At 46.7% G+C, this 13,186-nt stretch overlaps 1 long non-coding RNA gene across 1 annotated transcript; it reads right to left on the bottom strand.

Moving 5' to 3' along the window:
• Positions 1-248: 248 nt before the first annotated feature.
• LOC149126761 (uncharacterized) lies at positions 249-3,948 on the bottom strand. Its single transcript, XR_016233477.1, has 3 exons — positions 3,774-3,948; positions 3,576-3,673; positions 249-463 (listed from the first exon to the last, which is right to left on the bottom strand). It is a non-coding gene; the product is annotated as an uncharacterized LOC149126761 (long non-coding RNA).
• Between the last annotated feature and the right edge of the window lie 9,238 nt (positions 3,949-13,186).

The following is a 13,186-nucleotide window of genomic DNA, read 5'->3' as shown; positions in this document are numbered from 1 at the left end:
AGCTAGGAGAACATTAACATGGGTGACTTTTTCTCTCCTCTGGCCTCAATGTGCCTTTCGTGGTTATGATACCAAAGCCAAGCCCTGTGATCTCTCAGCTCGCTTCCACAGCTCTTGTGAAGATGATCTGATGTGTGAACGGCTGTTTGGTGATTCTGTTGGGAGACGGTTGCTGAAACATTTACTCAGCCCCCATCTTGCTCTGCCCCCACCATTCAGGAAGCATAGCTCTCAGGCCTTTTTCTTTCTTTTTAAAGTTTTTAAAATTTATTTATGTGAGAGGTAGAGTAACAGACAGTGAAAGGAAGAAACAGAGAGAAAGGTCTTCCATCCACTGGTTCACTCCCCAGATGGCTGCAACGGCTGGAGCTGGGCCAATCTGAAACCAGGAGCCAGGAGCTTCTTCTGCAGGGGCCTAAGCACTTGGGCCATCTTCCACTGCTTTCCCAGGCCAGTCAGAGAGCTGGATTGGAAGAGGAGCAGCCGGGACTAAAACTGGAGCCCATATGGGATGGCGGGACTAGGAACGGACGATTAACCTACTGCACCACAGCGCTGGCCCTCAGTTTTCTTTAAAGTAACTAATTGAGAAATGGTTAGAAGAAATACCATTTTTTTCCTCAGGGAAATCCATACTAAGTGTCCCTTAGCTGAGTGAGTGGCACTTATTCAGGTTTTGCCTAAAACATCTCAAGTTATAACCCTAAGGAAGGCATCTTCTCTTCCCTTTTCATATTTTGGCTGACAAGGGCCAGCGGCTAGTAGTGAGAATTACCTGTGACTTGTAAGAATTTCAGGTGCCCACTGAAAGGAGATGACCTTGCAGCCAGCTGGGGAGAAAGCTACAACCCTCAACTACCAGCAGCTGAGCCCCATTGTCAAGCACCCTCTACCTGGCTGATGCCCTGGATTTCTCAGAGGGAGCCTCGTCAGAACAAAGCCTGAAAGTCACCTTAATTATCAGTTGACTGGACTCATTGTGTTTCCAACCGCCACCTGCAGCTACCCCTTCCCTCTGTAAACCTGTTTTGCTGGCTTGTTGGGTGGGAGAGGGTAGGGTTTGGATTCAGAAACTACCCTTTCCCCAAGACTGCTGGCTTCCTGAAGCAAGCTCTCACCTCTGGGAAGCAAAGACCTGACAGTCTCATTACTTTGTGTTAGGTTTTCCGATTTTAGGGTTCAAAGAAGGAGAGGCGGTGGCTCGCTAAGGTAGAGAAGACTTTAGGGAGGACAGAATGGGGGGTCGGAAACCAAGATTCATTCCCTGTGAGCAGCAGGCAGAGGCCCCTGTTAAGCGGCTTGCTGGGGGAGGTGCAGAGCACCACTTGGACCCTGATGATGTGATGGGAGAAAGATGACTTTCGGTTCTTTGTCTCATGTGAAAGAATTTATGCATGGACAAGGGGGAGGGAAAAGCAAGATTTATTTAAGTCAGAAAACTTCTGCCCCAGCGGCCAGGAGTGTGTGTGGGGGCTCCCAGAGAGGGAGACCCCCCTGAACTGTGAGGGTCTGAGTGTTTTGAGCTCACTCTTTTTGGGGGAAAAAACAGGTAACAGTTAATCAGTTAGAAGGCAGGGACCAAACCCATCAAAAGGCCAGATTTGTGATCTTGTTTGCCCTGTCTAGCTTGCTCTTGATAAGACAAAAACCATCAGAAGCATGGGATTTGTTGCACTTTGTTTTGCTAAAGGCAGCTTTTGGCGAGAAAAGGGCAGTGGGATTTGGCACCTTGATCTCCGTAAAGCTAACTTTTGGACAGAGACAAGTAATTTGCACCATGTTGGGGGGACCAAACTAACTGCCTATAAACCCTTCTGATTCCTCACAATAAGGTGGGTGGGGGGCAGGGCACTGCGGAATCAGTTTGGAAGGTCCCTAGGTGCTGGGCTTTCAGCAATAAACATTCCAGTAGCCTTTAGATAAAACATCTGTGCCCAGTTTCATCAGGCCTGGGGGTTACGGAATAGTGAGTCCCAAACTAATGGATAGTTTTTGGAACTTGGGGAAGAAGATAATTTTTTTAAAGATTTATTTGCTAATTTTTTAATAGGCCTGAAAATTTAGGTTGCGCTGTTGAGACTCACGCTCCGAATCCTCCTGGCCTATTCATCTCCCAAAGACACCACCTTCCAATGCTGTTGCATTGGAGATTAAGAACCCAACCCATGAGCTTTGGGGGGTGCATTTAAACCACAGGGGTCTGCCGCTTGCTTCACAGGTGGGAAAAGTGAGGCTCTGAAAACTTAGCGCAGCTCAGAGGCAGTAGGTGGAGGGAGCAGGATCTAAACTCAAGGCTGCAGGCCTCCGGAGCCTCCTTGCCTGCAGCCTGCTCCCCCTGGGGCTCCCAGGGGCTCCCTGAGAGTCAGGGTTGCTGCAAGGTCAGCCTCAGTGGGCTCCCCCTACTGACTCTTGAGAACCATAGGTCCCCATAGCTGCTCTTCATCCTCCTGCGGATATCGGAAATGACTCCCTAAAATATATATGAAAATGTGGCCCTTTAAAGTTCCCCAGAAATCCCATCTGGGATGCCACATATGCTACTGGAATTTGGGGTGCCATACGATATCACCATATGTTTATTAATAAATCCCCAATATTAATAAGCCCGAGAGGGTTCTTGCCTAATATTTAGAGAAGAATTCTAAATATCGGCACAGATAAACAAGGCAGTATGTTACATTTTAGGCTTTTATTTAGTGAGAAAGGTGCATAGGAGAGTGAGAGCTTTATCTAAGAGAGAGAGAGGTAAATCTGGATTCATACCGAGCACCAGGAACCATCTAGGCCAGGAAGCCTAGGGCGGGTGGCCTGAAGGCCACGTACCCTGGGGGCCAGGGCTACCAGCCCCTCCTGGCAAGAGGCCAGCGAAGAAGAGCGAGACGGACACACCGTGTCCCAGGCTTTTAATCCACTTCCAAAGGGAAGTGGTTATTAACCTGATTGGCTGGTGTGCACCCAGGTGTTGCCAGGTAGGGGGATGCGGTTACACAGGTGCGTGACAAAGGTATCAGGGCGTGAGGTTGCACAGGTGCGTGGTGAAGGCATGGTCTTCCAGCTCACAAACCTGATCAATTTTAACCTGTATGCCTGCCTACTTCACTGCCTTGGCTCAGCTTTGCAGCCTTGCAGCCTGTTCAGAGCTCACTTTAGGGCTGAGCTCCTCTAGGTCTTGGGGCAGCCTTTGTCAGAGACAGAAAGTCCCTCTCTACATTATGAAAAACTGGCATCACAGCACAGCTGCTTCTCCAGCCCATCCAGCCCTGCCCACTGCTTCCTCCCTCTCCCTCCTCCTTCCTGTCTCCCACTCTGTCTGCCGGAGGACTTCCTCCACCGCCCACTCTCCATGCCCACACACCTGCCTCACTCACCCCGTGCATGCTCCTCCCTGATGCCTTACCCACTCCCCTACCCCATCTTCATCCTGGGAGCTCCACCTCCCACAGGGAGCCTTTCCTGATTCCACCACCCCCAGGTTGAATTCAGAGAAGCACCTGGATCCCAGCAGCTTGCCCTGCTCCACTGGCTGAATCCAGAGACGCTCCTGGGGTCCCCGCAGCTCTTCCTGCCACACTTACATTTTATCACTCTGTTCTCCAGCAGAAGGCAGGCTCCTGGAGGCCAGAGGCCATGGTTGATTCACATCCAGCACTCAGTAGAAGCACAGCCAATGTTTCTGGAAGGAATGAGTGAGTTCTATGACAGGAACCCAGCATAGCCCACTAACTCCAGGTTGAACGGGTTCGAATGCTAATTGTCATATGCTGACACTTTACCCCTCTAAGCCATAGGAAGTGAGGAAGACGTCACAGGTGCTGACTCCTGGTTGGCTGGCAAGAGTCGCCGAGACTTCACACGGATGTAGTGCTGCATGTATTCAGTACCAAACAAATGACGTCGTTAACTATCGACACCTGGGCCACACAGCGCCATTAGGAAAAGCCAATCTGATGTCTGCTCTAAGCAGGCCAAAAAAAAAAAAAAAAATTTCTTGTGCCACCCTTGGCCTCTCTCTTATCTCAAGCGGACAGGTGTGCTGGGCCTAGTGGATCTGAGAAAATCGACTCTCAATCCAGTCCAACCAGCCTGGACGTCTCCTTTGCCAGGACACCGAGCCCTCAGGCAACAGATGTGCCTTCCAGCTCAGCGATGCATGTGCTCATGGTGAGAGCTGTGGCCTTCGTTGCAAATCCACAATAACCGGCTGCTGTTTCTAGCAGGTTGGTGCTTCCTGGGATGTGACTGTCTGAATAAATGAAAAGCATTTAGTTCCCTGCAGCCTGCTCATCACACTTTTTTTTCTGTTCTAATTAGCAGCAGTTTCAGACCTCTTAGACTCCTGTTTGTTCACAGTGAGGTGGATATTTGATTTGTTTTCCCTACTAAAATTTTTTTAATAAAATACAGTTATATCAGAAAAAACATAACTGAGGGAGAAGGCAAGAGGAGAAAAACACAATTCTGTGAGTCAAAATAAGGTTTAGGGTTCAAGTCCATGAAGATGCCACTGTGCACGAGAGGCAGGCTGGCAGTAGACAGCAGTGGGTGACACCTGTCCCCACACATCTGTGCTAACCTCATGGGACATCCGCCTCCTCGGAGACCAGCACCCAAAATCCCTGCATGGCAGTTTTAACCATAGCAAATGCCACATATTACAGCACATAAGAGAGGAGGAAGGTCAGGGGGCCGGCGCTGTGGTGTAGTGGGTAAAGCCGTGCAGCCTGCAGTGCCAGCATCCCATATGGGCTCCAATTTGAGTCCCAGCTGCTCTACTTCTGATGGCCTAGGAAAGCAGTGGAAGATGGCCCAAGTGCTTGGGCTCCTGCACCCATGTGGAAGACCCGGAAGAATCTTCTGGCTCCTCGCATGAGCCTGGCCCAGTCCTAGCTCTTGCGGCCATTTGGGGAGTGAGCCAACAGATAGAAGATCTCTCTGCCTCTGCTTCTCTGTAGCTGCCTTTCGAATAAATAAATAAATCTTTCAAAAAAAAAAAAAAAAAAAGACGCTAACTAGAAGGAGGCAGGGAGGCCACAATGACATAGCTCCACTTCAACTTGCTGGAAATAGATTTCACATCTCCTTTTCTGTTCCTCCATGTGCTACCTTTGACATTTCGTGCCCACGGTGGGCACAGCCCATTCTTGATCCAATTGCATTGCTTACTGTTCCAGGAACACTGAAAAATTGGCCTAAGAGGTGTGGTGCAGTGGGCAGGGCTGGGATCATTTCTGGGTACTGTGCAGACTCCCTTCTCTGCCCACAGGCTCACATCCATCTGGGATTGCATAGGCCCCCAGGGAAGCTGTCTGGGGCTCAGCTTAAAGGGGAGGCCTACAGCTGATATGAATCCAGGTGGCAAATTGCTAACAACACTGCCTTATCTATTTCAATAGAACTAGAAGGGAGGGCTGAATGTTCCCACCACAAAGAAATGATCCATGTTTCATATGATACATGTGTTAGCCACCCTAATTTGATTATTACACAAGGCCTACATATACCAAAATATCACACTATATCACATAAATATGTACAATTATGTATCAATTAAAAATAAAACTATATGTTACAATAGAAGTGGTGCCTAAGCAGGGATTAAGAGATGACAGTGTGAGAGATGAAGTTCTGAGCCCTCAATCCACGAAAGTGTCCCCCTACCCCCCGGCCCCAACAACCAACCCCTTGTCCTATGGTGTCCTCTGCTCTCCACTTTCCCAAGAAATGTGATTCTTTTGCCAAAAGAAATCGAAAGAGGAAGAGAGGATGAGTCACATATGATCACCATCACTTAGCTCTTCAAAACTTGAAATGTTTCCTTTTCAAAACAGTAAGTAGGTAAGGTACTGTATGAGTAGGGGGCCCAATTCAACATCAGGAAGAGGCAGGCTGTGAAGCTCAAGTCCACAGCCACCCTGACCCCAACTCTGAGACCACCACCTTTACCGACTCCTTGTGCATTCTTCTGAAGTGCTCCACGCATAAGCAAGCACTTGAACTGGGGTGGGCATTGTGGCTCGGTGGGTTAAGCTGCTCCTAGGGACGCCAGCATCCCATACTGGAGTGCAGTGTGGGATACTGCACAGTCCGTGATACCCCGCTTCCAATCCAAGTGGCTGCTAGTGCATCCTGGAGGCAGGAGACGATGACTCAAGTGCTTGGGCCCCTGCCATCCACATGGGAGACCCAGACGGAGTTCCCAGTTCCTGGCTTTGGCCTAGCTCAGGTCTGGCTGTTGTGAAAATCTGGAGACTAAACCAGCAGATGGAAGACTTTCTCTTTCTCTCTCCCCTCTTTCTTTGCCTTTTAAGAAAATGAAAAATAAATAAATAATCATTAAAAATACTTGAACCATTATACTTTATGAAGTCATTCAATACAAACAAACAACAAAATACACTGAGTGCCAAGTATTACTGTTACCTGTATTCTCACAGCAATCAGTACCATCTGGATTTCTCAGCTGAGGGAGCCAAGTTTAAATCACTGCTCCCAACAGCTAGTCAACCCAGTGTCTATGCTGTGTGGCTGCATCAGTTTCCTAGGCCTATTGCCTAGGAATCCCCACAAACTCTGAGTAGTGACTTAAAACAACAGAAATGCACTCTCTCGCAGTTCCAGAGGTGAGAGGTGCGAAAGCAAGTTGTCATCAGGGTTGGCTCCTTTTGTGGGCTGGAGGGAAGGATTGGTGCCAGGTCTCCCTTCTAGCTCCTGCTGGTTGCCAGCAATGCCTGGTGCTTCTCTGCCTGTGGCAGCAACACTCAGATCCTTGCCTTCTTGCCTGTGTGCATCCTCTGTGTCCAAATTCCTCTCTTTATAAGGACTCCAGTTGCTGTGTTTACAGCCCACCCTAATCCAGTATGAATTCAACTTCACTTAATTAATTAAATCTGCCAACCCCTAATATCAAATAAGACCATCTCCATAGATTCCAGGTGGACATGGTTTATAGGGAGGACCCTAATCAACCCAGTACTAAGACTTTAACAAGCCAGTCAACCTTTCTCAGCCTCACCTTCTCCATCTGTATCTCCAAGGGTACAGATGTGAGGATGGAGCGAGAGCACCCGTGAAAGGATCCAGGGCTGACCTTGGCAGTCAATGACTGTAGCATACATCATATGCCATCATCGTTGCCATTGTCATCATCGTCACCACTATCACTTCCTCTTCATTATCCACCTCGACTTTAGGAGCTGTGAGAGACACAATTGAAAACAGCACATAGCCTCCACTCTCACTGGAGCTCTGGCTTAGCTGTGGGTGCTCTGATAACATAGCTTTACATCTGGAGTGCTGCAGTCCCAACTAGAACCACTGAAGAAGAGGAGGCCAGTGTGGAAGTTGTGTGCGTGGACAGCACAAAAGATGCCTAATGGCAATGAGCTTTCAAAGCGTTCTCAGGAGCAGTGTGGCCCAGTGGAGCTGTGACCCACTGCCTTGAAGAGAGCGGCTTCTTCCTTACTCACTGTGAAGCCTGCCGGATGGTTCACAGCCACATCACTGAGGATACCCAAGTGCCTTACCACTACTGAGTCTGAACTGAATCTGAGATTGCTTGCTTTCACTTCTCCCTTGGAGGTCATCGCTGACCAAAGTGGCATTGTCACTTTGACAAAATGTCTTCAAGATTTTTGAGTTCACAGGAGCTCCCAGTGGTGGCAAAATCATCTAACCTCCTTTACTTGCTTGGACAGTTCAGAGAGGGTGAGCATTTGGCTTAGTGAGTAGGATACCTGCCTCCCACATTGCAGTACCAGGGTTTGATTTCCAGGTGCAGCTCCTGACTGGAAGCCTACTAATGCAAATCCTAGGAGACAGAAGTAATGACTCAAGTACTGAATCGTCTGTTGAATTGGGTACCATATTCATGCAGTACCTATTTTTTAAAATAAGATTTATTTATTTATTTGAAAGGCATAGTTCAGAGAGAGAGAGAGAGAGAGAGAAAAGGAAAGAAATCTTCATCCACTGCTTTACTTCCCAGCTGGCCTCAACAGTTGGGGCTAGGCCAGGCCAAAGCCAGGAGTCTGCAACTCCATCCAAGTCTTCCACATGGGTGGCAGGGGTCCAAGCACTGGGGCTATTTTCCATTGCTTTCCCAGGCACATTAGCATAGATCTGGATCCAAAGTGGAGCAGCTGGGTCTTGAACTGGTGCTCACATGGGTTGCCAGCATCAGACAACAGCTTAACCTGTTGCACCACAACACTGGCTCCAGTACCCGTTTTAAGAAGCACACCATTTAAGTTGTGAGGAGCTGTGTGCTGGTTATTGTACATGATTCATCTCCCTCTTTTCCTACCACCCATATGAAAGACCTTGGTTGAGTTCCCACCTCACACCTTCAGCCTTGACCCAGCCGTGGCAATTGTGGGCATTTGGGAAGTGGAGCTCTGTCTCTCTGTCTCTCTACCTATCAAATCAAAAATATATTCATTAGAAGGTTCCATCAAAATTCAATCAGAAAATGGGGGGAGCTCATCCCTTCTAATTTGCAATGCTTACGCAATGTTAGCTGTGATAAAAAAAAAAAAAAAAAAAAAAAAAACAAAACAACACCACAAAGTGTGCTGCTAGAAAGCTTCTACCAACCTCTGGGAAGTGTGAGGTGTTGCTGGTGAGAATCTTTGGAATACAAAATACCAGGTGTCAAGAGTGTGTATTATTATAAAATCATGGCTTGGAGCACTCTGTGGTTCTTGAATTGATGCTGCAATGGGTATCTCACCTGCTCTTGTCCCTCTGTCAGAAGAGTCCTTTGGAAAAATAGTCACCCTGTCAGCCCAGGGACGCACACTCCTGAAGTGTTCTGCCGGGGCCATGGGCTTTCTCTCATCTGCAGGGGGCCTTGCCTTTCATGTCAGTGCCATAAATAAGATGGATTCTGAAAAGGCAGAGCCATTTCTCTAATAATACATTCCCTGGGCAAAAATAATCTGATTGGCTTCTTTGATATGAGATGAAAGATCAATGGATTTGTGTAAAAGTGTTTCCCTTTGAAGAGTACTCAGGGCTCTGAGCTGGGGCAAAACATAATACAGTCGGTGGTTGTCATAGCAGTGGGTCAGATCAGTGAAATTCATAAGGGAATTGAATGTTGGGACCTGTCAAAGGACAACATTCCAACAATTCAAAGATCTTAATTGGCTTTATTTGCAATTCTAGAATCAGGCAACATTTCCTTCTATAAAATGCTCCTAGAATGAGTGTTTTGATGGGCTGAGCAGAAGAGATTGGTTCATGGACAGAAAAAGACTGAAGGAAATAGAAGCAAAAGAACAAAAAGTGAGGTTGCATTTGATGCGGTGGTTAGGGTGCCTCTTGGGATATCTGCATCCCACATGGAAGTGCCTGGGTTTGAGTCGTGGCTCAGCTTCCTGCTAATGTATTATCTGGGAAGCAGTAATTATGACTCAAGTACTGGTGTCCCTGCCACCCATGTGAGGTACTTTCATGGAGTACTGGGCTCCTGGCCTCAGCCTTGTCCAGCTCTGGCTATTGTAGGCATTTGGGAAGTGAACCAGCAGATGGGAGACCTCTCTCTTTCTCTTGATCTTTATCTCCTTTTCAAATATATATATATATATATACATATATATGTAACAACCAAAAAACTGGTCATTTCAAAGTTACTTTGTCTGATGGGAACAGAGAGATAGAACAACGGGAAAGTAACTATTAACTGCAGGTTATTTTAAATTATTTATTTTGCGTAAGGATTAGGTGGCAGAAATTTCATTATCATAGTCATTGAAACTGGCCATTTTGGTCCGGGCCTCATAACTGACAAGGCCTTAAAGCTCACCCAATTATTATCAGGCCCCTTTTGTCAGTTTCTTCTTGCCTCTCAATCGGAAAACTTATCCGTGTATAGACAGCAGCTTTCTTAGGTCCTCTAATAATGACTCTGTCCTTTGTCCTAGACCCTGTCTAGCCCACTTGGGGCCTCATTCTTTTGTAATCATAGCCTCTACTTTAACCTCAAAGGCTCTACTCCTGACCTGTGTGGTCCTTTCCCCCACTTAATGTTGTATGATTGTTCAGAATTTCTCTACAGACAAACCCCTCTACCGCAAAAGATGAGTGGCTTCTCTTCCAGTCTTGGTTGAGATTAGCTTTAAACCACGTCCATCAAACAGTCTTCACAAGGGTCCAGGGACCCCCTCCTCATTTCCTCTCCTCTATGAAATCTTCTCGTTACTTGGTTAACGCCACTCTTAGGATCATTGGCTGCTATTCTCACCTGTCTTTTATACTACCATGTCTGTTCAAGTGTTTACAGGAGTTGATAAAGGAACAAACCAAGGCCTTCACCAGCCAGGCGGTCAACCAAATGCTGTTATAGGGGATATACTCGACTCCCCACCCAGGAGATGGAGGTTTGAGACATCACCCCATGACAGCAGAGGGTACCTTGTCGCCCCATGTCAGCTGGAAGTAGCTCTAAAGACAGATCATCATCCCTCTATCCCTCCTGGACTTTTGGGACTGATGTAATCCCATACAACTCTTGCTTTATAAAAAACAAAAGGGAGGGGGGAACAAACTGGCCATTTTCAGAAACTTAACTGTTATCTCTCTAATCCTGATTTCTAAGGTCAGATAACAGTTTAGTTTCAGCTTTGGTGATATGGAACTTGAGCAAGAGTGACACCATTTTGATTTTTAGCTTGGTCTATTGGGACCCAGTGCAGGAACTTCCTCTAAATTCATGGAACAAGGTCAATAACTGGGAGACAGCTTACTTGGACCCTGTGTTCACTTATAGCATCCTGGCATCCAGGAGGCTCCCACTCCCACATGGTAGGGTCTGGTCTGGAGGCTGAGCTTTCACACCCGCTGGCAGAGGTCTCTGGTGCTTTTCTCCTTTCTGCAGCTCTGGGAGTAGCTTGACCTGAGAGTTACCGCGTTCTGTCCTTGCCTGCTCACAAGGTCATCACCCTCTGTGCATAACAGCTAGTGAGACAGCATCCCACTGCTCCTGCACGGGGGTTGCCTCTGTGAGATCTCCAAGCCTCTTTCAGTTTCTCCCACAGACTGTGTTTCACCCTTTGCTAACCAAATGTTTTAGAAGATCCAACGACGTAAGAATGCAAAAGACAGGTGATACTGTTTAAGGATGTGAGTCCTTAAGCTGACTGCTGAAATTGAATTCCAGGTGTAGGCTGGGCCTAGGAATAATCACAGGATTGACTTCATTACCTTGTTGGCAGGGTTAAATGAGAAGACATTTGTGAAGCATCTACGGAGTTTAACAGATGTCAGGTACCATGCTGAATGTTCTACAGATTTCTACTCACTGTTGTTGTTATCAGTGTTCTTATCATCACTGATCATTGCAATTGCTTACATATTGAACCAGGAAGCAGGAAAAGGATGGAGGAGGATGTGCTTTGTCTTTTTAAAGGACTTGTTAGGTGGGGTTGGTGTTGTGGTACAATGAGTTAAGCTGCTGCTTGCTCACTGGCATCCCATATTGGACTGCCAGTTCAAGTCCCAGATGCTGTTTCCTATCCAGCTTCAGATAATGTGCCTGGGAAGATGATGGACCAAGTACTTAGGTCCGTGACACCCCCATGGGAGACCAGAATGGAATTCCTGGCTCTAGGCTTCAGCCTGACCCCTACCTAGCTGTTGTAGCCTTTGGGATTCTGGAAGTAAAGCAGCAGATGGAAGTTTTCTCTCTCTCTCTCTCTCTCTCTCTCTCTCTCTCGTCTTTCAAATAATAAGTAAATACTTTTTTACCAAAGTTTCTAAAAAAAAATGGTCAGATGTTTTCTCTGTACCTTGGAATTTCAGAGAAACATTTAGCCTCCTCTTCTTCTCATGCTTCCACACCAAAAGATTATAGCAGCCATAGTTGCAAAATGAACATCAGGATATATGATCTAGCTATTCCGTGAAAAGGATTTAATTTCCAAATCCTTCTAGAAGATTCCAGTGATCATATAATTGTGTCTTTATCCCTGCTTAGAGTATGAAGAATTTATGCTAAGATTAGATACAGTAAAGATACATTGGATCTATGTAAGTTTTCGTGCCCTAGTCTACAAACCTCCTGGCATGGTGTGAAGTCTGCTAACTACAACTCCCAGGAAGCCCTTGTTGGGACTAAGGTCCTATACTGGTGCCCCAAAGAACCTGCTAAAACTCAAAATGGAGTCACTTACATCAACGTTGGGAAACGAAGCTGTTTTATCAGAACTTGCTAGAAGTCGGGATTACAGGGATAAATGCCAAAATTTCTATATAAGCCAGCCCTCTGCTTGATAATGATGCTCCTGCTGCCTTCATCCTTACACAGTAAAGATAACCTGAAAGAATCTGATGTTAAGTCAATTTTCCATTGTTTTGTCTCCCTGTCCCCACCCTCTAGGGAAAGTAGCTTTGAAATGATCAATCTACTTTGTTTTATTTTTTTCTGCTTTTTTCAGCTCCTTTCTGTCTATAAAATCAACTTCCTCTGCTCAGTTCATTAGAACACTTATTCTGACTCTAGAATAAAAAAAAAGCTAATTAGGATATTTAATAAAGTAAGATGTAGTTTTGTCCTTTGACACTGGTGCTCAGTGTCTGAACATGAGCTGCCAGGTGATTCCTAAACTTTTCCAGTCCTAAGACTCCCCTGGCATTGGTCAAACTACAGACTCCCAGGACTTTCTCCAAGACCTGCAATGAGAATTGCCAGCAGCAGAGTCTGGGAGTAGAGTCTGAGCTCCCAGGTGGTTCATAGGGACAAGGAAGTCTCAGGAACACAGCAGGAGAGCATCCAGAGCCTGGGGGCCACACCTGCAAGTACGGGTGAAGAAGGCTTAGCTGGAAGAAGACGGAAGTGGGAGCAGGAGCTAGACAGAAGTCACGGGAATCACCCCAGGTAGCTCAGACTGAGGGAATGCCTGGGACAGCTCTCAGGAAGCCACATTTCTACCACGACACCACATCCATCCTGGCTTTAAGCCTCACAGGACCCCAGCATTCTATATCTCGACCTATTTTCCTTTCCCTGTAAAATCCAGCTTTTCAGAGCATCAGAAGGAAGGCATTGCTGAATCAAGTACTGCAAATTAAACTGTGTATGACTGACGGCTCCGCTGGCCTCCTGCAGGCATTTGCATATTTTCAAAGGAGGAACTGTAATTTGTTTTGCCTCTTGTGCTTCCTCTGCAGCTGAAATTACTTTTCAGAA

The sequence above is a fragment of the Oryctolagus cuniculus genome, chromosome 5 (genome assembly GCF_051225735.1).
Source record: "Oryctolagus cuniculus isolate XC-2025 breed Fujian yellow rabbit chromosome 5, ASM5122573v1, whole genome shotgun sequence".
Taxonomy (NCBI): domain Eukaryota; kingdom Metazoa; phylum Chordata; class Mammalia; order Lagomorpha; family Leporidae; genus Oryctolagus; species Oryctolagus cuniculus.
Note: the sequence above shows the minus strand (reverse complement) of the source record. Positions and strands in the feature narration are given on the sequence as shown.